Raw genomic sequence first — 23,386 nt, forward strand, 5'->3', positions numbered from 1 at the left:
ATGATGAGGGTTCTGGCTAGTGTGACCGAGTTAGGGGTGGTCAGAAATGGCCTGCAGGCTGCAATGAGTTTGCAGGTGTATGCTGAGGCAGATCTGACTGCATTTGTTTGTCAGGAAAGGGATAAGGTGGCGTCAAGTTAGACGCCTAAGGTTTTAGTGTCTTTCGAAACTTGGATGGTGTTGCCATCAATGACAAACGATTGGTAGGCTGGCTAAAGTTTACTAAGGCGTTGCTTGGTGCCCAAGATGAGGAGCTCAGTCTTGTCATCATTGAAGCATAGCTGGTGTTGTGCCATCCAAGCTTGGATGACCAGGTAGACGTCATTCAGGGCCTTGGTGTCAGCCAGGTAGTCACCGGTGATGGGAATGAGTATCTGGGTGTCGTCAGCGTTCTTCGTGTAGGAGGCACCCAGGTAGTCAAGTACATCAAAGAGTGGTTTTGTTAAAACATTATAGAGTGTTGGCGACACACAAGAGCCCTGGGGGACGCTGCAGTGAATAGGGGAGGGATCTGCAGCTGCAGATTGAGAAAAGACCCGCATAGATCTATTACTCAAGAATGATTTGATCCAGGCCGTAGCTGACGGAGAGAAATGGGCAGCCGAGTGAAGATGCTTGCATAAGATTTGGTGGTTGACCAAATCGAATGCCGCAGAGAGGTCGAGTAAAAGTAACAGGGCAAGTTTGCCGTTGTCCTTTAAGACCTCAATTTGAGTTTTTAGGTCTAGTAGAGCTGTCTCTGTTCCGTGTCTGGGGCGGAAGCCAGATTGTCTAAGACATAGAAGATTATTGGCTTCCAAGTACTCTTGGATTTGCAAGTATGCTGCGCGGTCTAGGATTTTTAGCAGGAATGGGACAGTAGTAATGGGTCTGTAGTTGGTGGGTATGCTAGAGTCAAGGGAGGGTTTTTTGAGCAGGGGGATCACCCATGCGTCCTTAAGGTTGTCAGGGACAGTTCCTGTTTTAAAGGAGGCATTGATGAAGGAAGTGATGAATGGGGCCAAGTCGTGGGCAGATTCCTTAATGATTGGGGCAGGGCAGGGATCACCCTTGCAGTTGGAAGGTTTGATCCTCAGGATAATGTTTTCCACCTCCGCAGTGGTGAGCGGTGAGAAAGCGAACCATTTGAGATTAGGCAAGTCAGGGGAGAGGGCCCCAGCTAAGGTAGGAGGGCGATTGTCCAATTTCATGGTGTCTTGTTTAGCTAGGATTTTAGCTTGAAGCGTGGTGATTTTATTCAGTAACACTGCCTGAATGTTAGCACACCATTTGCTATCTTTAATGCAGGTGTCAGGAGGGGTAACAAGAGTTTCGAGCTCTTTTAGGATCTTAAAGAGTTCCTTAGAATTGGAGTCGGCTTGCAGGATGCGTTTATTGAGCGACTCTTTTTTCGCCTCTATAATGGCTGCTTTGTAGGTGAGCGATGCCAAGAACAAAACGTCTTTGTGCGCGTCAGAAGGGTGACTTTTCCAACGATTTTCGGCACAGCGTTTGATTTTGCGGAGTACTCTTAACTGTCGAGTGAACCAAGAGTTAAGGTGTGCCCGTGGTGTGGCCTTCCTCAGTTTAATGGGGGCAATAGAGTCTATAGCTGTGAGCATGCTACAGTTATAGATGTCGGCTAGGGTGGTGGGGTCATTACAAGAGTCAGTGGCTGCTTTAAGCGCAGGGAGTAGCAGAGGGAGAAGTTTCTCCTTGGTTATGTCCTTTTTATTTCTGGTCGGGAGGGCAGGCGCTATCAAGGTTGGGATACGGGGGGAAGCTTCAATATTAAAAGTGATGATGTGGTGGTCTGACCATAAGCAAGGGATGTTGGCCAGGACGTTGATATTGCAGTTAGAGCTGGCTAGCCAGTCTAGGGTCCTGCCTTTAGAGTGCGTGGGCTCTTGGATGTGCACGGTGAAGCCAGAATTAGAGAGGGCGTTTTCCAAGTCTAGTGCTAAGGGATCTTTGGGGTCGCCAAGTCCCAGGTTGAGGTCTCCAAGGATGATAATTTGTGAGTTAGTTTTTGCATTATCAAGGAGGAGGGTGGAAATGTTGCTGACAAAGGAGGGTGCAGGGGCTGGGGGCCTGTAGATTAGGTGGAGTGTGGCTATTTGATTAGGTGTAAGTGCGAGTTTGACTGATAAAAGTTCAGCGGACTCGAGTTTAGTGTTGGTCGATACTCTTAAATCCAGAGTGGTTTTGTGGATGATGGCTAGGCCACCACCTCTGGTGTGGGAAGCAGAGGTGTGTCGCATCTCATGATGCCGAAGCCGGGTGGTACGGCAAGGGACAAGGTGGGACCGGATGCGACGTGAAGCCAAGTTTCAGCTATGGCGATGAAGTCAAGATCTGATGATGTTATCAGGTCTGCTATGTCTAGGGCATGCGCTGGGAGGGATCTGGTGTTGATGAGGGCACCCTTGATAATCGGCCATTTCGCCTCTGTAGAGGGGGGTTTGCCGTTGGTGGGTGCAGTGGGTGAGCACGGTGGTGTGTGTCGTGTTTGCTTGGGGGGGGTTACTACGGGTGGGGCGTATGCGGAATCTGGTGCCTAATCTTTTGTTTCTGAGAGATAAGGAACACGGTTGATTCGGAGTGGGTTTACTAGCGAAGTGTTCCAGCCAGAGGGCTGGGTCATTGAAGTATGGGTTAAGGTCAGTGTTGAGGTGTTGGAGGCCTAGGGTAGGTGTCATAAGGTCCATTCTGGGGGTCGCCATGGGCAGGGTCGGGAGGCAAGACTAGGGAGCGGTAAGGTGTCTGATGGCTGAAGGTGTGTTGGCCGTACCGGATGTGTGCGAGGCTGGGTGATAATTGCCGCTTCGGAGGGCAGAATGTGGTACAGTATAAGGAGCGCCCTGAAGAGCATGGTGGGTGTGCACCAAGGGGGAAGTATGTCGCAGCAATAGGCAAGTTCGATTATGCTGGGCCGGGCAAAATGAACAGTAGGCAGGTTTACTTTAGCTAGGGCAGTGCACAATCAACAGTAAGCAAGTTTACTTTTGGCTAAGGCAGTGTGCAGGCAAGTAGGTGCAAATAGGCAATAGAGGTCACCTAGATTCGAAATCACATTGGTAGTTAAAAATACAGTGTGCAGGCAAATAGGTGCAAATAGGCAATAGAGGTCACCTGGATTCGAAATCACATTGGTAGTTAAAAATACAGTGTGCAGGCAAATAGGTGCAAATAGGCAATAGAGGTCACCTGGATTCAAAATCACATTGGTAGCTAAAAATACAGTGTGCAGGCAAATAGGTGCAAATAGGGAATAGAGGTCACCTAGATTCGAAATCACATTGGTAGTTAAAAATACAGTGTGCAGGCAAATAGGTGCAAATAGGCAATAGAGGTCAACTGGATTCGAAATCACATTGGTAGCTAAAAATACAGTGTGCAGGCAAATAGGTGCAAATAGGGAATAGAGGTCACCTAGATTCAAAATCACATTGGTAGCTAAAATACAGTGTGCAGGCAAATAGGTGCAAATAGGCAATAGAGGTCACCTGGATTCAAAATCACATTGGTAACTAAAAATACAGTGTGCAGTTATAGTGTCAGGCGAGTGAAAACAGGCTTCTATGAGTGCAAGTCGCTAATGTGACTATTAATCATGGCAGTTTCAAGCGATCAAGATACAGTTAGGTAAGCAGGCAATTGAGGGCGATTAGCAAAACAGTTTTGGGATAGTCCAGCAATGAGTGCTTTTTGCACACTAAATGTCATTTCCTAGAGTGCCACAGGCGAATGTGGTAGTAGGCAGTTGTAGGTGCATGTGAATAGGCATTACATCATGGTAATAGTGCAGTATGAGCGTAGAAGTTACCTGGGGAGTGACAGACAGGGGGTCTGGCAGACGGCAGACACAGGCACAAACAGGCATAGAAACAGGGGACAGCCTTGTTGCAATGGGCCTTGGGAGAACTGGGCCGGCTTCGCCTGCCGGTGCCCAATGGGAGGACAAATAGGTAAAGGTAGCCAATCAGGATGGCTTGCTGGGGCCTCAGTGGGCATTGGAGGCAGACATCAGGAAGCAAGCAGCCATTTTGAAGCTGTAAAGTACCTCGTGTACTTTAATGGCGATTTTCGTTCGGAGAATTCTGTCTCTAATTTTTAACCAGTGGTGGTCTTTCTTGATATTATATATATGCTCTCTTCGGGGTATGTCCAAGGCTGCTCTAAGAGCGTTGTTCTGTAGTATTTGCATTTTGTTTATGATAGTTATATTGGCACCTGCATATAAGGCGTTGCAATAATCTAATTTAGACATTATTAAGGCATTGACTAGAGTGATACAGTTAGTTTTGGAGAGGCCCTGATTAATTTGCAGGTGTTGGCTGTAGATGAATCCAAGGAGTTAACTTGTTTTTTAAGAGATAGTGTGGAATCAAGGTAGAAACCTAGTGTTTTAACCTCAGTTACCACCTTGATTACATTACCATCTATATTAAAGGCTGTGTAGCTGGGGCTACGTTTTTTGAGGTTAGAGTCGGAGCCCAGGATCAGTATCTCTGTTTTGTCGTCAATCAGGCAGAGGCCGTGGGGGGCCATCCATGCCTGAATGAGGAGGTAAATCTTGTTTACTAGAGCTGTGTCTTTAGCAAATTTGCCAGATAGTGGTATGAGGATCTGCGTGTCGTCTGCGTAATTCGTATAAATTACCCCCAATCTGTCAAGTTTGTCGAAGAGTGGCTTAGTGAAGATGTACATTGTAGGGGAGACACATGAACCTTGTGGAACACCACATGTGATTTGTATTGGGTCCGCTGAGGCTAAGGGGGAGAACACTCTCATCGTACGGTTAGCTAGGACTGATTGTACCCAGGCTATAGCTTCCTTTGAGAAATGGGCAGCAGACGCTAGATGCTTGCATAACACTGCATGGTCAACCAGGTCGAAGGCCGCCGATAGGTCGAGGAGGAGGAGCATAGCTGTTTTACCTTTATCCTTCAACTTGTTGATTTGTGTCTTAAGGTCAATTAAGGCCGTTTCAGTACCATGTTGTGGTCTGAATCCAGATTGGCGTGATCCTAGTAGTTGGTTCGTCTCCAGGTAGTTTTGGATCTGGAGGTAGGCTACTCTGTCAATGATTTTAAGGAGGAATGGCACAGTAGTAATGGGCCTATAATTAGTGGGGATAGCTGGGTCAAGGGTCTGTTTTTTGAGGAGAGGCAGTACCCATGATTCTTTGAGGTTGGTGGGCACAGTGCCTGATCTAAAGGAGGCATTAATTAGCTTAGAGATGAAGGGTGCTAAATCTCTAGCTACGTCCTTGATTACTTGTGCCGGGCAACTGTCACCCTGGCAGTTCGATGGTTTCAGAGATTAAATAACCTTTTCGGTTTCCAGTATGGAAATGTTGGTAAACCTAAATGGTTTACAGCTACTTGGTACATCTGTACTTGGTGTATCTGTCAGAGGGGTGGTATGAGTTCCTGTGGAGCTCAAGGAGGCCTTCTTCTTTGCGATTTTTTTTATTTGCTAATGCATTTTGGATGCTAGTGCACCATTGTTTGTCCTTGGGGATATTGTCCGTGGGAGCTATTGGGTTTTTCATTTCCCGGAGGATGGAGAAAAGTTCTTTAGAATTAGAGTTAGCTTTACTAATTCTTTCGTTGAATGTATTTTTTTATGTTTGGATTATTTCTTTCTTGTATTTGTTAGCAAAGTTGGTAAGTAGAGTTTTATTCTCAGCTGAAGGTGAATGCCTCCAGATTGCTTGGAGTTTGCGTTTTTGGATCCGTAGCTCTTTGAGATGGGGGGTGAACCAAAAATTGAGGTGTGATTCTTGTTTACTTTTACGTAATTTGATAGGGGCAATGATATCCAAGGCTTTGGACATGGAGATGTTAAATGTATCAACTATTGTATTAGGGTCAGAGTTGTTGGCGCTAGCAGTGAGAGCTGGTAGGAGGAGGGGGAGTCATTTTTCTGCAGTCATTTCTTTTTTGCTTCTGGTTGGCAGAGGTGGTGCTATTTCACGAGTAACTACTTTTGGTGGTTCTATGATGGATGAGAAACAGATAAGATGGTGGTCGGTCCAGGGTTGAGGTGTAATATTAGAGATAGTAGTGGCGCAGTTCAGATTGGCTATCCAATCTAGTGTGCGTCCTTTTGTATGTGTGGCAGCTAAGACTTTTTGGGTAAGGTCATGTTCGACTACAATCGATTGGATGGATTGGGCCTGTTTGTCCTCAACATCATTAAATCCCAGGGTAAAGTCACCTAGTAATAGGAGCTGGGTGGACTCTTTGATGTTGTTAGTAAGGAGGCTGGAAAGGTCTTCCTCGAAATTCCCTAAAGGGCCAGGTGGTCTGTTCACCAGGAAAATAGTTAGTGTACTATTGTTAGATATGGGTAGTTTAGCTGAAAGTAGTTCACAAGATGTGATGGCTCGAGGTGGGGTGAGTCTTAATGCTAACTTAGTATTGGCGATAACAGCCAGGCCGCTGCCTCTAGAGTTGGGCCTGTCGACTCTAAGTATATTGTAGTTGTCTGGTATGGCAGTCATAGTGCGGAACTGTGATTGAAAAACAACTATGTGCACATGCTCCAAGCACATACACTAACATGGACAACCCTATGACCTGTAATCGTACAATTGCAGCTGCTAGTCATCTGCGCACTCTCAAACTTCGAGTAGGATGGTTATTCTCATGCAGAAATACTACTCTTACGTACATTGCTGCTAACATATCTGCAGGACCCTGTGCAATAACGCGACCATCACTAACCTTGTTTCCTTTGTAACCAGCATTGCCTAGAGTTGAGATCAATTTGTGAATCTATGGGGCTAACCCAAGATTGAGATTCAAATGTGCATTTATGGCCGGAACCTGACCCAAATGTTCTAGCTCTTGCTTACTCTTTGGGGGGAGTTTGGGGTTTAGCTGCTGGAGGCTATGCATCTTTGACTAAGTCTTCATGTTTAGTAGTGAAAGGGTTGAATCATACCTCTTAAGCCTTAGAAGAATTGCTTTTAGATAGCAAAGTTATGAGAGGGTTCAAAGGTGAAAGGCCATAGGAGGCAGGAGTAAAGAGATTAATGGCACAGTGTTGAGGGTAAAAGGACAGGCGGACCAAAAGCAGAAGGGCAGAATGGGTAAAGGGCAGAGGATCAAGGACTAAAGGTAAAAAGAAGGCAACAGTACAGGGCTGAGGGACCAAGTGTTATAAAGGGACAAGGGACTGAGGGTAAACGGCTGAGGGGAAGGGGCCAAGGGACCAAGGGTAAAGGCTGAGGGACCAAAGGTAAAAGTTAGATGATGAAGGGAAGGGTGCTGAGGGTAAATTGTTGAGGATGGAGGACTGAGGCCCATGAGTGAAAGCCTGAGATGATAGGTTTTTCATGCCTATGTCACTTCCCATTTATAGCGAACACCTTCTATTGGTTCCTGTAAATACCCATCAATATACCTTTATTTTGGGGTTGTCATTTAATTTGTATTCATCCGATAAGCCTTGTGACTCATGTGGACTTCAATAAAATCACAATCAAAAGAAGCATTCACATGTGCACTCCATTTTATTTCCATAATGACTTTTATAGGATCATCCTCACAAAGCATTTGAGTTTGCCATCCTTGGAAACTTAATAGGGTTAGGGTCATGCCTGGTACTCAATCCCTTCTTCCCTGCATGCCCACACTAGCAGGCCCCCCAAAAACTCTCCCCAGGACACTCTACGCCACCCCATCACACCTTGCCTCCTGCCACCCACCCCATTCCCTAGAGCCTATGCCCCTTTCAGTCCACACCAGCTCCAACCCGGCAAAGGGGTAATCTTGCTTCTTATTTTTTATAGGATTTATTATTTTAGACGTATACATAACAGAAGATAGAGCAACAATCTCAATAACATTGTAGAACAGCAATAATAATTAACAAAGAAGGTAAGTCAATTGAGATTGGTATCCGATGAGAAAGAAGAAAGGAAAAAAAAACAAAAAAAACCTCATAGGGCCTCATTACAAGTTAGCTCACCGGCATCCTTGTTTCTGGACTGGCAAATTAGGAGTCTGCCTGCCGGGGCCGTTGTGCCCGACAGGTCTGACCATGACGGGCGGAGCGACCATGGTAAGCAGACTGTTCACCAAAGCACCGGGACCGTTATCAACAGTGCCGGTGCTTTCGAGTCACTACTCCCATAGAGTCCAGTAGGACTCTATGGGAATGGGGACTTACATTTTACAGGCACCTAACTTCCCGGGCCACCAGACTTGTAATCTCCCAGTGGCACCGGGAAGTCAGGCAGCAGTAACATTTTACGAGGCCGACAGGATTACAGCCGGACTCGTAATGAGAATCCAAGTGATTTGACCGAATGAAAAATGATCGAGGCTGAAATATCCGAAAACAAAGTGCTCGAATGACCAAAAGTTCTAACACTTTGTTTTTGGACATTTCAGCCCAGATAATTTGTTAAAACACACATTCTCTCACACACACACACACACACACACAACACACCCATAACACCCACCCACCCACACCCCCAGCACACCCCGCCCACACCACCAACATAAACAAACCCCACTTAACTTCATCTTCATGCTGGTTCCTGCAGCGCCAGTTCCCTTTCACTTCCGTGATCGGGAACTGGCGCTGCAGGCTCCTTTTTTTTTTTTTTTTTTTAAACAGACGGCTGCGGGGGTGTAGCCCCCACTCACTATGATATGATATGATATAATATGATAAGGCATTTGTAACGTGCCTATACACAAGTGTTTAAAGGCGCGACGAGGCAGGGGGGAAACAAGGGGAGACAGACAACAATCTTACTAGGCCAGGTGTCATTCAGATCGCGCAAGTGCAAGGGTAGAGGGGAAGGGAAAAGTGCATGGGGGAAAGGGAGAGGGGAAAGTGCAGTACAGGGTTATTAGCATACAGCATACAGGATAAATAACAAGGGCCAGCTGGTGGCAAGTGCGAGGTAAGTGCAGACAAGTGCTGGGAAGGGGGGCTGTATGGATACAGACACAGTCCCATAGTGCAGGGGTTGCCGTGGAGGCAGTGCAGGGGAGAGTGGCTGGGCCGAGAACGGTGAATGGCCCAGTTGCAGATTCAGTGCAGTTTCAGTAGTATTAGCAGCGGAGAGGGGGAGAGAAAGCGGAGGCAAAGAGGAAGGTTTTGAGGTGCTTCCGGAACCGGAGGTGGTTCTCCTCAAGTTTCAGGGAGGCAGGAAGGCTGTTCCGGAGGGAGGCCCCTGCAGTGTAAAGAGATCTGCCCCCAACTCGTTGTTTGGAGAAGCGGCTGACCCCGAGGGAGTTGGAGGCGGATGAGCGAAGAGCTCGAGAAGGAAGATATTTAGGAAGAGAGAGTTGAAGGTATTTTGGCCCAAGGCCCCAGACGGCCTTGTGGACAATGCAGAGGGTTTTGAACTTGATCCTCGCAGTCACTGGGAGCCAGTGTAGTGATTTCAGTCCTGGAGAGATACGGTCCCTGGGCTTGAGGCCAAGGACAAGTCTTGCAGTCCTGTTCTGGATGAGTTGCAAAGGGCGGAGAGTAGAGGCGGGCAGATTTAGATAGAGGCTGTTACAGTAGTCCAGCTTAGAGAGAACCAGGGCTCTAGAGACAGTGAGCTTCTGGGGGAAGGAGAGGAAAGGAAGGATACCTCTGAGGAGGTGTAGCTGGTAGTGTGACTTCTTAGATACGTCGGATATGTGAGGAGAGAAGGAGAGTGTGGAGTCGAAGATGACCCCAAGTTTTTTTGCCTTGCAGGTAGGAGCAGGAAGAGGGCCCAGAGAGGCCGGCCAGAGAGCAGCAGGGAAGGAGGGAGTGGGAGTGCCGATGAGTAGAATCTCAGTCTTACTGGCATTAAGGTAGAGGTCATTGGCGGCACACCATTCCTGGATAGCAGAAAGACAGTCAGAGATGAGGGAAGGAGAAGAGGAGGCCGAGGGTAGCCTGAAAATGAGCTGGGTATCGTCCGCATAGCACTGAAAGTTGGGGCAGAGAGCAGCGATGCGGTGGGCGAGAAGTGCCAGATATTGGTTGAAAAGCCAGGGGGAGAGGTTAGATCCCTGGGGGACACCACAGCTAGAGAAGAAGATGTCAGAGAGGAAAGACCCCAGTTGGACCTGGGAGGGTCGATTTGAGAGGAAAGAGGTCAGCCACGCCAGAGCCTGACCAGTGATACCGAGGTTATCACGGAGACGATTGAGCAGGATGGTATGGTTGACAGTATCAAAGGCAGAAGAGAGATCAAGCAAAATGAGAACACATGGAATGTTAGAGTCAAGGTTCGAGAGCAGGTCCTCACGGATGTTCAGGAGAGCAGTTTCCGTGCTTCTGGCAGCTCTGAAGCCAGACTGATGGTCATGAAGACTACCAACACATTCAGCATGGAGATTAAGCTGGGAGATGGCCAGTTTCTCCAGGAGCTTGCCCAGGAAGGGAGTGATAGAGATTGGGCGATAGTTAGCTGGGCAGGAAGGGTCGGAAGAGTGTTTCTTAAGAAGGGGGTGCAAAAGGGAGTGCTTGAGAGGGGATGGGAAGACTCCAGAGGCGAAGGAGTGATTGCAGAAGTCAGCAAGGGCAGGAGCCAAGGAGTCAATGTGGTCCTTGATAGTTTTGGAGGAACATGGGTGGACCTGTTTTGACGAGACTTTCATAGATCGGACTTGTCTTGAAACCTCGTCAGCAGAAAAAAGGGGAAAGGAAGAGAAGGAGAGAGGAGGGGTGGCTGCAGAAGAGCCAGAGGAAGGGCAGGGAATAGAGGGGGGGAGGTTATAGGAGGAGAGTGAGGACAGGATGTCCTGAGTTTTTTAAATGAAGTGAGAGGCCAGTGCCGTGCAGAGGGTCTGGGAGGGGACAGGAGAGGTGGAGACTGCAGCAGGGTTGGCCAGCTCCTTGCAGATTTTAAAGAGTTCGGCCGTATTGTTAGATGCCGCAGAGATGCGGGCTTGGATAAGGGCTCTCTTCTTGGTGAGAACGGAGAGCCGGTATTGCCTTTGGAGCAGGCGACAGGCCAGTTTGTCAGAGGATGAACATGAAGTACGCCATTTCCTCTCTGCCACCCTGCACTTGCGTTTAAGGGTGACGAGATCCGAGTAATACCAGGAGTTACATTTGGCTTTGGGCTTCAGGCGGATTCTCATGACAGGGGCAAGGATATCAAGAGTATCAGATATAGCAGAGTGGAGAGTGGAGAGGGCTGTGTCAGGGTGGGAGTCAGCCGAAGGGGGGGAGGGGGCAAGAAGGTGGCAGCGAAAGCCTCAACTGACACGCGCTTCATGGGTCGGATGACCGAGAAGGAAGGTGGCAGTGATGGGGGTGGCTTTGCCTGTGGTGTAGGGAGGGTGAGGTGGGAGGAGAGGAGAAAGTGATCACTCCAGGAGAGAGGAGTGGAGAGAGGGACAGAGAGGGGAAGGTCAGAGGAGATCAGGGCATCAAGAGTGTGCCCTGCAGAATGAGTCGGCCCAGGCGGGAGAATAGAGAGTGAGAGAGAGTCGCAGAGGTTGCGAAAGAGTCCAGAGGGGGGACAGGAGGCATCCAGGTGGATGTTGAAGTCTCCAAGAAAGAGGAGTTGAGTGGTTGAGGACAGGAGTGAGGAGGAGAGGTCCGCCCACTCGGAGAGGAAGGAGGAAATTTGACCAGGTGGCCGATAGATAGTAGCCACGGTAAGGGAATGGCTAGGAGAGAGAGAGAGAGTCGGCAGACAAGACATTCAAAAGAGGAGTAGGTCTGCGTGGGACTAACAGTGGCAGGAATCCACTCAGGGAAGATAAGGGCCACACCTCCCCCCGCACGGTTGGGCCTGGGCACAGAGAGGATCTTGTAACCGTCGGGTAGGAGTGTGTCAAAGCTGGTGACAGAGCTGGCCGTGAACCATGTCTCAGTGAGACCGAGTACGTCAAGGTCAAGTTCCTCAAGAAGGCGGCAGATATCAGAGGAATGTTTGACGGCAGAGCGAGAGTTAAGAGTGGCAATGTGGAGAAGTTTGCCATCTTTGAAGGACTTCCGGGGAGGGGTACAGATCAGAGGTATGCCCTGCGGAGGTGAAGAAGGAGCACGAGAGGGGGTGGGGAGGGAGGGAAGAGGCAAGTTAGTCGAGGACAGAGGAGGGGGCACAGCAGGAGAGGAAAGGAAGTTGATGAGGCGCGGGAAGCGTCTATCGAAGAGGTGAAGGTTGGCCTGAGGGCCTTGGACCAAGACGGTCCCAAAAGCATAGACATTAGTGATGGCCTTAGAGGAGTGGAAGGAAGCCAAGAGGACATCCCAACGGGTGCCACCATTAATGGGAGAAGAGGAGAAAGGAGAGAGCACAGAGACCATATGAAGGGTCCATAGGTCAGGAGAAGGCACGAAAAAGAGGATGTCAGTGAGAGTTTCCTTGGAGGAGGCCCTAGTGTAGGTGTCAGCGATAGGGAGGCCTGGGTTGGAGACCAGGCTGTCCTTTATAAACTTTTTCCTACCAGATTTAGTGAGGAGAGCAGGATAGTCAATGGAGAAGCAGTTAGAAAAGATCGGTGAGATAGAGAGCACCATAGAATAGGAGGGAGTGGGTGGGGGAAGACAGGACAAGTGCAAACGGACAGGAAGAGAGCGGCAGGCGTTAGTTTACCACAAATTCAGAACACAAAGAAGTGTAGCCACACTGAGAGGAAGTGAACAGGTAGGGGTGGGGTGGGCCGAGGGAGCAAGTGGAGCTCACAAGATGAAGCGGTGGAATGGCCCTGACGTCCCCTGCGGACACCTGCAGACACACCTGGAGCCGCAAAGGAGGGAGCCGCCCTTTGCCTAAGGGGGCCCTTAGCCGCTGGGGCTGCCGGGCAGGGGCTGCCCTGGTAGCACCAATAAGAGGAGGAGGAGACACGGGCCGGCAGCCAATCAGGGGGGAGCTGGGAGGATTGGAGGCGGGAGGGAGGGAGGGGACCAATGAGAAACACGGAAGGGGAGAGAGGGGGGCTGGGGAGAACACACGAGGGGAAAAAACAATGGCAGCAGCCCAAGAATGGGCAGAAAAACAACACACAGCCCACGGAGGGCTCAAATACCTTAATCTGGGGGCCGCAGTCACCGGCTCTGCCTGATGGAATAGCATAAAGTATAGTGAGCGGGGCAATGCGGGGGACACCCCCGCTTTTTAAATTTTTTTACACGGACGGCTGTGGGGGTGTCCCCCACAGCCCACACTCACTATACCATAAAGTATTTTTAGGTTTTGCTGAGTAGTTGATTCCATTGAAGTTAATGGTGTGTTGGGAAGGTAAAAAAATGTTGCTGTGGCGTGTGACACTCTCCATATCTAGGGGAGTTGAGGGATACACCTCCCAACTCACACGCTTTTGGCGGGTGTCACGCGCCACTTATGCAGCTCTCTCACCCGCCAAGCTCCCTACACACCCATAGGATTCAATGGGCGCTTTCACCCACCCAAGGGCCATGAAAGGTTGAGAGCTTTCATGTTAGCCAAAAACATGGACCCAATTTAACACCTCTCTCTACTTATAATAATATTGAACACATATGAGAAAGACATGATTCTCCTGAGCTCTGCAATACTTGTCTTTCTTTCTAGTAATCCGAATAAAGCATTCTTATTTTGTATGGTGTCGGCTCTCTGCGCATGCGCTTCCGCTGCAGTTTCCAGATTCCTTTTATGCGCATGCGCATAGAAGAAGTATCTCAGCAGAGCGCATGCGCAGCCAGACACACCAATAAGCACCGTTCTCCAATGAGTCCGGTTTCTGCCCGTGCACGGGGTTCCCGTATCGCAGCAATGCGCATGCTCTTTCCAGAATCCCATTTGGGGCCTGAATTTCGGCACGATATCTGAGCAGTGCGCATGCTCTTTAGTACTTCTCCTTCCCGCGCATGCTCTTCTTCCTGCCCTTTTCTGCACATGCTCTCTTCTTATCCCCTTTGTGCGCATGCTCCTTAGTGCTTCTCCTTCCTGCGCATGCTCTTCTTTCGTTGCCCTTTTCTGCGCATGCTCCGGGGCGCTTTCCGGCTCAATTGATGGAGACCCGGCTCCGGGGCAGGTGATCCTGGAACCTCCTCTTCCCTCTTCCTCATTTTGAGCTCAAATACTATATTTTGAAATGGGAACGCCTCACAGACGATGAATCAGTGATAATGGCATCATTTACTGCGGGTGAGTGACAGGTGCTCTGCCCACTCCTAAGCCTTTCTCCAGTGCATGTGATGGCGGGGACAGTGCATATGATGGGGAGGGACAGTGCATGTGATGGGGAGGAGCAGTGCATGCGATGGGGGGCAGTGCATGTGATGGGGGAGGGGCAGTGCATGTGATGGGGGGGGGCAGTGCATGTGATGGGGCAGTGCATGTGATGGGGAGGGACAGTGCATGTGATGGGGGAGGGGCAGTGCATGTGATGGGGAGGAGCAGTGCTTGTGATGGGGGGCAGTGCATGTGATGGGGAGGGGCAGTGCATGTGATGGGGGGAAGTGCATGTGATGGGGGGCAGTGCAGGTGATGGGGGGCAGTGCATGTGATGGGGAGGGGCAGTGCATGTGATGGGGAGGAGCAGTGCATGCGATGGGGGGCAGTGCATGTGATGGGGGAGGGGCAGTGCATGTGATGGGGGGGGGCAGTGCATGTGATGGGGCAGTGCATGTGATGGGGAGGGACAGTGCATGTGATGGGGGAGGGGCAGTGCATGTGATGGGGAGGAGCAGTGCTTGTGATGGGGGGCAGTGCATGTGATGGGGAGGGACAGTGCATGTGATGGGGAGGGGCAGTGCTTGTGATGGGGGGCAGTGCATGTGATGGGGAGGGGCAGTGCATGTGATGGGGGAGGGGCAGTGCATGTGATGGGGAGGGGCAGTGCATGTGATGGGGGCAGTGCAGGTGATGGGGGGCAGTGCAGGTGGTGGGGGGCAGTGCAGGTGATGGGGGGCAGTGCATGTGATGGGGAGGGACAGTGCATGTGATGGGGAGGGGCAGTGCATGTGATGGGGGGGACAGTGCATATGATGGGGAGGGACAGTGCATGTGATGGGGGGAAGTGCATGTGATGGGGGCAGTGCAGGTGATGGGGGGCAGTGCAGGTGATGGGGGGCAGTGCATGTGATGGGGAGGGGCAGTGCATGTGATGGGGAGGAGCAGTGCATGTGATGGGGGAGGGGCAGTGCATGTGATGGGGGAGGGGCAGTGCATGTGATGGGGGAAGTACATGTGATGGGGCAGTGCATGTGTTGGGGGAGGGGCAGTGCATGTGATGGGGAGGGGCAGTGCATGTGATGGGGAGGGGCAGTGCATGTGATGGGGAGGGGCAGTGCATGTGATGGGGGAGGGGCAGTGCATGCAATGGGGGGGCAGTGCATGTGATGGGGGAGGGGCAGTGCATGTGAGGGGGTATTTAATTGCACATTTGTATGGTACCTACACGCAGTGTTTCCAGGAGCCACAAAACAACGGGGGGGGTATGGTAAATCATGAGAATAACAACAAAGGAGAGGTTATATTGGTCTTGTGACAATCCTACCCTGCAGTGCATGACAAGGTGTGAAGTGCAGGGGGACGAGGGGTAGAGGGAGCAGAGCAGAAGTGGGGTGTTGCCCCCATGGATGGGGCGGGCAAGTGCCAGGGGAAAGATGGGGGCGGGGAGGAGGAGAGCAGTGGGCAGGAGGACTAAGTTGGGATGGTCCAGAAAAGGGATTCCAAGGGCAAGTGCTGGAAGAGGGGTCTGGTGGGGGGAGGGGGCCGGGGGTCTGGCCCTTATATGACTCTGAAAGGAACAGGCCCCAGTCCAATGGCAGATGGAGAGTTTAGCACGGGAGGGGGAGAGGGAAGGAAGAGGAGAAAAGGAAGGTCTTGAGAGGTTTCTGGAACTTAAGAAGATCCGGTTCAAGTCTAAGGGGGAGGGAGGCTATTCCAGAGGGAGGTGCCAGCCGAGGAGAAGGATCTACCTCTCACTCTCTGCTTGGAGAAACGTTTGACCTGCAGAGAGTTGCCGCCAGGAGACAGAAGGACTCTGACTGGGAGGTTTTTTATTTATTTATTTATTACATTTGTATAGCGCACAGCAGCCCTTAGGCATCAAGCCGCTGTTACTTACAGGGTGCTTAGTTACTGGTGGAGGGCACACGGGGGACAGTGGTTATACGATTGAAAGGTAAAACAATAGGGTGCATGTACTATACATATGAGCATGGTACATTTATGCGGTTTAGCAAGTTTGGCTGTCGGTCATGGCAAACTTCAGGTGAAGAGTACAATTTTCATGGCTTTGCGAAATGCTATGAGAGATGCTTCGCCTCGGAGGGTAGGCGGTAGGGCATTCCAATGTGAGGGTGCGAGGTAGGTTAAGCTGGAGCCGCCTGCTCTAGTTCTTCTTACCATGGTCACACCAAGCATGTTGGAGTACGGTGTTCTGGTTAGCCTTGAGGAGGTGGAGGGGTGGATCCTTTGTGGGAGGTATTGAGGTGCAGAGAGGTGGATGCACTTGTTGGTCAGTGTCAGGGTTCTGAATAAGATCCTCTCTTTTATTGGGAGCCAGTGGGCTGCTTTCCTGGCGGCAGTAATGTGCTCTCTTTTGGAGATGCCTTGAGCTGCGCGAAGGGCGTCGTTCTGGATGATTTGAAGTCTGTCCATTTTTTTGTGGAGGTTCCTAGGAAGAGTACATTGCTGTAGTCTAACCTTGAGCCTGTGATGGCTCTGGCTATATTTGTGCAGCTCTCTTTGGAGAGAAATGGCCTGGCTGCGTTAATTAGTTTGGCATGGTAAGCTGCCGAGGAGGCTATAGCACTGACTTGTCTGTTCATGGACAGGTTAGAGTCCAAGTAGACTCCGAGGGTATTGACTGAGTCTGATACTGGGATTTTGATGGAATCGATTGTGAAGTGGGTAAACTGTCGAGGTTTTTTAGATTGTCAGCGGAGCCTACCAGGAGGAGTTCAGTCTTGTCGGAGTTGAGGCATAGTCCGTTTGCTGCCATCCAGGCCTGGATGGTTTTGTAGATGTCGTTGAGCACAGTGGAGTCTGTGTCGTAGTTGCCAGTGAGGGTGGGGAGGATCTGGGCATCATCTACGTAGTTTGTGTAGGAGATACCCATAGGGTCAAGGATGAGGAAGAGTGGCCGAGTAAAGATGTAGAGAGTGGGAGAAAGGCAGGAGCCTTATGGTACTCCACATAGCTTGATGGTGGGAGAGGCGGATGCCAAGTCAGAGAATACTTGCATGGTTCTGTCTTGCAGGAAGGGGGTGATCCAGGTAGTGGCGTCGGGGGAGAATCTGGCAGTAGTCGAGAGTTGGTGGCATAGGACGTCATGGTCTACGAGGTCAAATGCTGCGGAGAGGTCGAGGATTAGGAGTAGGGCTGGTTTGCCTAAATCTCTGGCATCGTCCATCCATTTTATTAGGTCCAGTAAGGCGGTTTCTGTCCCGTGCCTAGGACGAAAACCAGATTGACGTAGCCCTAGGAGATTGTTTTCTTCGATGAAGTGCTGTACCTGCAGGTAGGCTGCTTTGTCCAGTATCTTGAGCAAGAAGGGGGCAGTGGTGATGGATGGGCCTGTAGTTATTCGGGGAGGTAGGGTTGAGTGGGTTTTTTCAAAAGGGGGCAGACCCATGCTACCTTGAGGCAGGGAGAGACCTTCCCAGTGGCAAAGGAGGTGTTGACGAAAGCGGTCAGGAATGGTGCAAGGGTATTGGCGCATTCTTTAATAATGGAGGCAGGGCAGGAGTCACCCTTGCTCTTGGACGGTTTTAGGGTCCTCGTGAGGTTGATCATGTCTTGTTCCTGTATGGCTTTGAAAGAGAAAAGCAGGGAGGAGTCCAGGGGGTTTGAGGAGGTGGGGGTGGTGGTGGTGGGGATTGAGTGTTTCGTGGACTGAATTTTAGTTTGGAGTGTGCTAAGTTTGTTGCACATGGCTGTGGATTTCGTCACACCATGTCTTGTCTTTGGTGAAATTTAGGGGGGCGGGGGTGGGGCTCTCTAGTTCTCTGAAGATGGAGAAGATTTCTTTTGTATTGGAGTTGGCATCTGAGATTCTGTATTCGAAAGATATGTCTTCGTCAAGGATGATTGCCTTCTTGTACTCTTTTGAGCGGGCGTTGAAGTCGAGTTTGTCTTTCTCCGAGTGGGAGGTTTGCCATTGTGTGAGGGCTGTCTGTTTTTCAGCGCGGAGTATGAGGAGGTCAGGGGTGAACCAAGTATTGGAGTGACTTGTGGGTTTCTGTTTGCGGGGTTTGAGTGGGGCTATGGAGTTGACAGCCGATTTGATAGCAGCCTTGTATGAGAGTGTGAGGGCTTCTGGATCAGTGGAGAATGGTGGTCTGAAGGCTGGGCCTTGGAGTAAGGGTAGTAATCTCTCTTTAGTTAGTTGGCGAGAGCTTCTTGTAAGGGCTGGCGGCAAGGGCTGAGAAGAGGGGATGAGGAGTTTGAGGTAGGTATGTTGAAAGAGATGATGTGGTGGTCTGACCATGGGGTGGGGGTATTTCCTGTGATGGTGATAGGGCAGATATGTTGGGCGATCCAATCCAGGGTTCTACCGAGAGAGTGGGTGGGGTCAGAGATAGTGTTCTTGAACCCTAGGGTCTCAAGGGCTGCGTTGAGGGATTTAGCTGCTGGGTTCTTTGTGTCATAGAGACCTAGGTTGACGTCACTGAGTAGGATTGCTTTGGAGTGTTTTTTAAGATTGTCGGTGAGGAGGTGAGTGATAGAGCTTTTTGGGAGATAGAGCTGGATGTAAACAGTCCCCGGCCCGAGACAGCCTTGTAGATTATGCAGACAGTCTTGAAGTTGATAATTACAGTCACCAGGAGCCAGTAGAGTGATTGTAGGGCTGGAGAGATGCAGTCCCTGGGCGTGAGGCCAAAGATAATTCTCGCAGTCCTATTCTGGATTAGTTGGAAAGGGCAAAAGGAGGAAAGAGGAAGGTTGAGGAAGAGGCTATTGCAGTAGTCAAGCCTAGTGAGAATCACAGCTCTAGAGACATTGAGCTTCTGGGGGAAGGTGAGGAAAAGTAGAATGCCCCTTAGGAGAAGAAGCTGAAAATTGAACTTCTTGGCAAAGTCCATGTGTGGAGAGAAGGAAAGAGAGAGGAATCAAAGATGATCCCAAGGTTTTTTGCCTCCAAGTGGGTGAGGGGAGAGGACCCAAGCAGTCTGGCCAGGGAATGAGGGGTAAACTAGGAGCAGGCGTCCCAACCAGGGCTCTTGAGACAATCTGGTTATGATAGTGGGAGCGGGAGACAGGCTCGGGTTGAGATCGGCAGCTCCTTCTATGCACATTTCGATTATATATTTTCTCTGTCCTGCAAATGCTTGGAGTATTTAATTTAGATTATTCTTATTGTACGTGAATTAATCATATGATAATGTTTGCTTTCTGCAGACCTGAGTACTTCATTGGCATGTCCTCGTGTTCAGAAAAAAGTAAGGATCACAGGCTACAAAAGGTAAATAACTGCTGTGATGTATGTATGCCTCTCTGCAAATACATAATAGAGCATTTTTCAGAGGTAATAGAGCAGATATACAGTCAGGGTGGGATACATAGGAGGGTTACAGCTATGACGGGGAGGCGAGGGGCGGGCAGTGTTACTCACCGGTGAGATGAGTGCGTAGAACCGGGGAGTATCCAAAACCCAGGAAGTTGCTTGAAGAGCTTTGGGTAGGGCCTCTACCCAAGCCTCCTCTCTGTGAGGGAATAAGACCTTCAAAATGATATGACCACTTGCTGTAATTAACCAGACAAGGGGACTGATCACCCAGAATGGCGGGGGGAGAGCGCACCGCCACGAACCAGGCTGTAAAGGAAAGAACAACAAGTAAGTAATACGAAGGTAACACTTGTCCCCTATAAGCCTTACTAATTGATGGAATACCTGAGCTTTTTCCTCCCCGTAGAATGGAAGGACGGCACAACCCGGGAATCACCTAGGAATATAACAAGACTTAGCACCTAACTGGTTTAAACTATGACACAATTCATGAGGTGGACAGGATCTTACCAGTGGAGAAGGACTGAAGGATTTGAGTAGTTTAGAACACAACAACAGGGATAAAATAAGAAAAAGGTAAATGTTAGTAGGATACTAATACCCGAGCGGCACGAGGGTCGCACTGGTTCAATCCAAACGTTCCGTTCGTGAAGCAAAAAGTCTTACCACTGACGAAGATTGATGATAACAACCAGTCGGGATGGCAGTTCCAGGTAAGGTAAGTTGAAGGCAGGTAAGGTCTGGCACGATGAAGAACAACCAGTCGGGATGGCAGTTCCAGGTAAGGTAAGTTGAAGGCAGGTAAGGTCTGGCACGATGAAGAACAACCAGTCGGGATGGCAGTTCCTGAGATAGGTAAGTCGAGGGCAGGCAAGGTCTGGTACACTAGCGGACAGGGACTATGGCAAACGCGTGTAGAAGAGAAGTCCGGAAGAAAACAGGGTTTCGGTACACTTGCAGGCGAAAACAAAGACAAAACTTTTTCTAGCGGGGTCCGTGGAAGCAAAAACAGGTTCGGTACACAGGAAGGCAGTTCAATAAGGGTATTCCAAATAGCGGGTCCAGTAAACAATCTGAGTCGAATCCGTAAGAAACAAAAGAGGTTTGGCAATCGAAGAAGGAACTTCTAAATGCCGGGAGTAGCTGTAAACAGAAGCGGCGTCCTGGCTGCCTCCACGGACTACATCAGTGAGAGAGGCGGGGCAAGCCAACGCGAGTCTCTACCGGCAAACTACCGCACGGAGCCAGGTTTTCTGGGGAGTGTAGTTTTCGAGTTGATAACTTCCACGGCAGCTGCCATCGTGCATAGAATGGGGCAGCATGATGCCGTATCCTTTTGGGGAGCGCTACGAACCTCCTAACCTTTCTGGTAGCTGCACTGGGAAACCGAAGTGCTAGGGATGCAGGTGGCCGGGTTTTGCACACAGGACGAGGTGAACGTCGACCCATAACAGGCAGCTTTTAGTAAGTCAGGTGTCGCAAGGGGCGATGTAATGGCCTAGGTGTTGAGGCAGTGAGATACCTTGAACATGTGGGTCTTGAGTTATTTTCTAATTTGTAGGAGGTTGCGGCCGAGTCTGATGCTGTTGGGGAGGTGGTTCCTTAGTCTTGGGGTGTAGGCACAGAAGGCTTGTTTTCTGGTCCTTTCATTTTTGCAGTGGCGGATTTCAAGCCTGCATGTGTCCTGGCTTCTGGTGGTGCGCTGTCCGCCGAAGATGCTGAGTTTCACTGCAAGGTAGTTGGGTAACTTGAGGGCGACTGCCTTATAGATGATGCAGCAAGACTTGAAGGTGATTTGTGCATGCAGTGTGAGCAATTGAAGGTCAATGAGGGCTGGGGTGATGCAGTCGTATCTGCGAAGACCCTTGATTAGGCATGCAGATGCGTGTAGGACACTTCTCAGGGGCACAGGGGAAGACGATGGGAGGTCTTCGAGGAGTGCATTGCCCCCATCCAGGTGGGATAGGACCAGTGCTTGAACAGTGTATCTAAAGCTGTCCGGAGGGGCTTGACTTTTCACAAGGAGGGAGAGCTGATATCAAGCTGAGTTTCTTAGCTATGTGTGTCTTGGAGGAGAGGTGTTTTCCGATGTGGAACCTGAGGGACTTGATGCAGGAGGTGAGCTCAGGTGTGAATCCCTCAGAGTTCATGGTTGATAACCAGTTCTGTATGTCTGGGTGTTCGATGTTGTTGGTGAGGAGTAGGAATTCGGTCTTGGAGGGGTTGAGCTTCAAGTATTGTATAGATGGATTTCTGAACTCTGACCTGGTGGGCAGAGGTTCAGAAGGCCAACCTAGTTTCTTGGAACAGGGTTACCTCTGGACAAGCCAAACCAATCAAGGTAGCTATGGTAGGCGGTCAAGACTAAATCTCAGGAGGGGTGAGGGTGACTGAAGGACCTCAATGAGCACACAGAGCAAGGACACTTACAAATTACTCCCAGACAGGTGTATATATCAAAAATATAAACACATTTATTACAAGGCCTTTGTAACTCAACACACAGTAAAAGAATCAAAGCAATCCTACTGTCTTTTAGTCCCCTTCAGCATCAAACACACACCTAACTAAGAGGCAGTCCAAGCCCTAAGAAGAGTGGAGCCTTGTGCTCTAAAGTACATGCAGTGCAAACGCACGTGGTTGTTCCAATGGGCAAGCCGTGGTCTCTTCAGGGATCTCTAGCAGCTCAGGGAGGTGGATGAGGCGATGCAGAATAAGTTCCCACTATTCAAGGAGGACCTCAACTTGAAGGCAGAAGTGATTCCAAGGTTCGGGATGGATTTGCTAGTTCGTACTAGCAGTGGAAAGGAGAGGGCCCTCAGGGGCCACTTGTGCATAAAAATGGGTGGATGCGCTAGGGGCCACCAGTTAGGGTTAAGATTACTCACCGACCCCTAGCGCACTCCGGACCAAACTTCGCCATTCGAGTCCACTTCGGTTGCAGGTTCCATTCGTGGCAAAAGGACGGCTCTGCGGCTTTCAGCGACAAAGTTACAGTGGTTATCCCCAAACGGGGCAATGGCGATTTCTCCGCTCCTGGTGGAGGGATCGGGCCAGTTTCACTGCAGCAGGCTTCAGGGGCAAGAGGGTCGCAAATGCAGCGCACCTGCAAAGATCGTCACCACGTCTGGGCGACACAGTAACCGCGTATGCTTCGGTTCGGGTGTACTCGTCTCACTTCAGACCTGGGAATGCCAAGTGTACGAAACTCGGTGTGAGGGTGCCCTGAACATGGAGCTAGCAGTATACCAAGTCCCGGGCGTCACCTCGAAACGCCGGCGGAGAGGGAGCAAACGTCCCGTGTAAGCTGGTCAGCCCACTGGATGGCCCAGGGACACTTCCGAGAAGGCTTACTTGCAGGGTTTGGTGAAGGTGCCGGGAATAGTTGATCCCACTTTTCCAAAGGGTCGAAGCGTCTTGGCAGACCTTCTTGGACGATCAGAGGCAGAAGGGTCCAGCGGGACGACAGCGGGCTCAGGGTGCCAAACCTTCCAGCGGGTCACCAGCGGTTCCTTGACTCAGCTTCGTAGTTTCAGGATACTTGGATCCTATCCTTCGTTCAGTGAGAACTCCAGAGATCGACCTGGTATGCTGTTTGGGGGCTTCTCTTATCGAAATTCTCCTTCGAGCCAAAACGAAGAGGACCCAATGGGAGATCTGCTCACATGCAGCCACACCATACGTGGACCAATCACGGACCACGGTGGTCCCAGGCATTCACAGCACTCCACACTCTCTGGCACCCAGGATTTGTATTGGAGACAGACACTCCAGCCCACATCCTGGAAGCACACACACAAGGCATGCAGAAGCCAGCGAAAGCTTGGCGTTTTGTGGGAGAACGCATGCCCAAATAAGGACTGCCCTGGGTCGGCTCGACCTGGGGAAGGCAAAGGAGCAAGATGGCCAAAGGACAGGACAAAGAACCTCGTGGCATGGCCATTTTGGAGCCAGGCCACCTGTTCGTGCCAAACACGGTTAACGCGGTTAGCATG

This window comes from Ambystoma mexicanum, chromosome 6q, assembly GCF_040938575.1.
Source record: "Ambystoma mexicanum isolate Mex_15411 chromosome 6q, UKY_AmexF1_1, whole genome shotgun sequence".
NCBI classification, from domain to species: Eukaryota; Metazoa; Chordata; class Amphibia; order Caudata; family Ambystomatidae; genus Ambystoma; species Ambystoma mexicanum.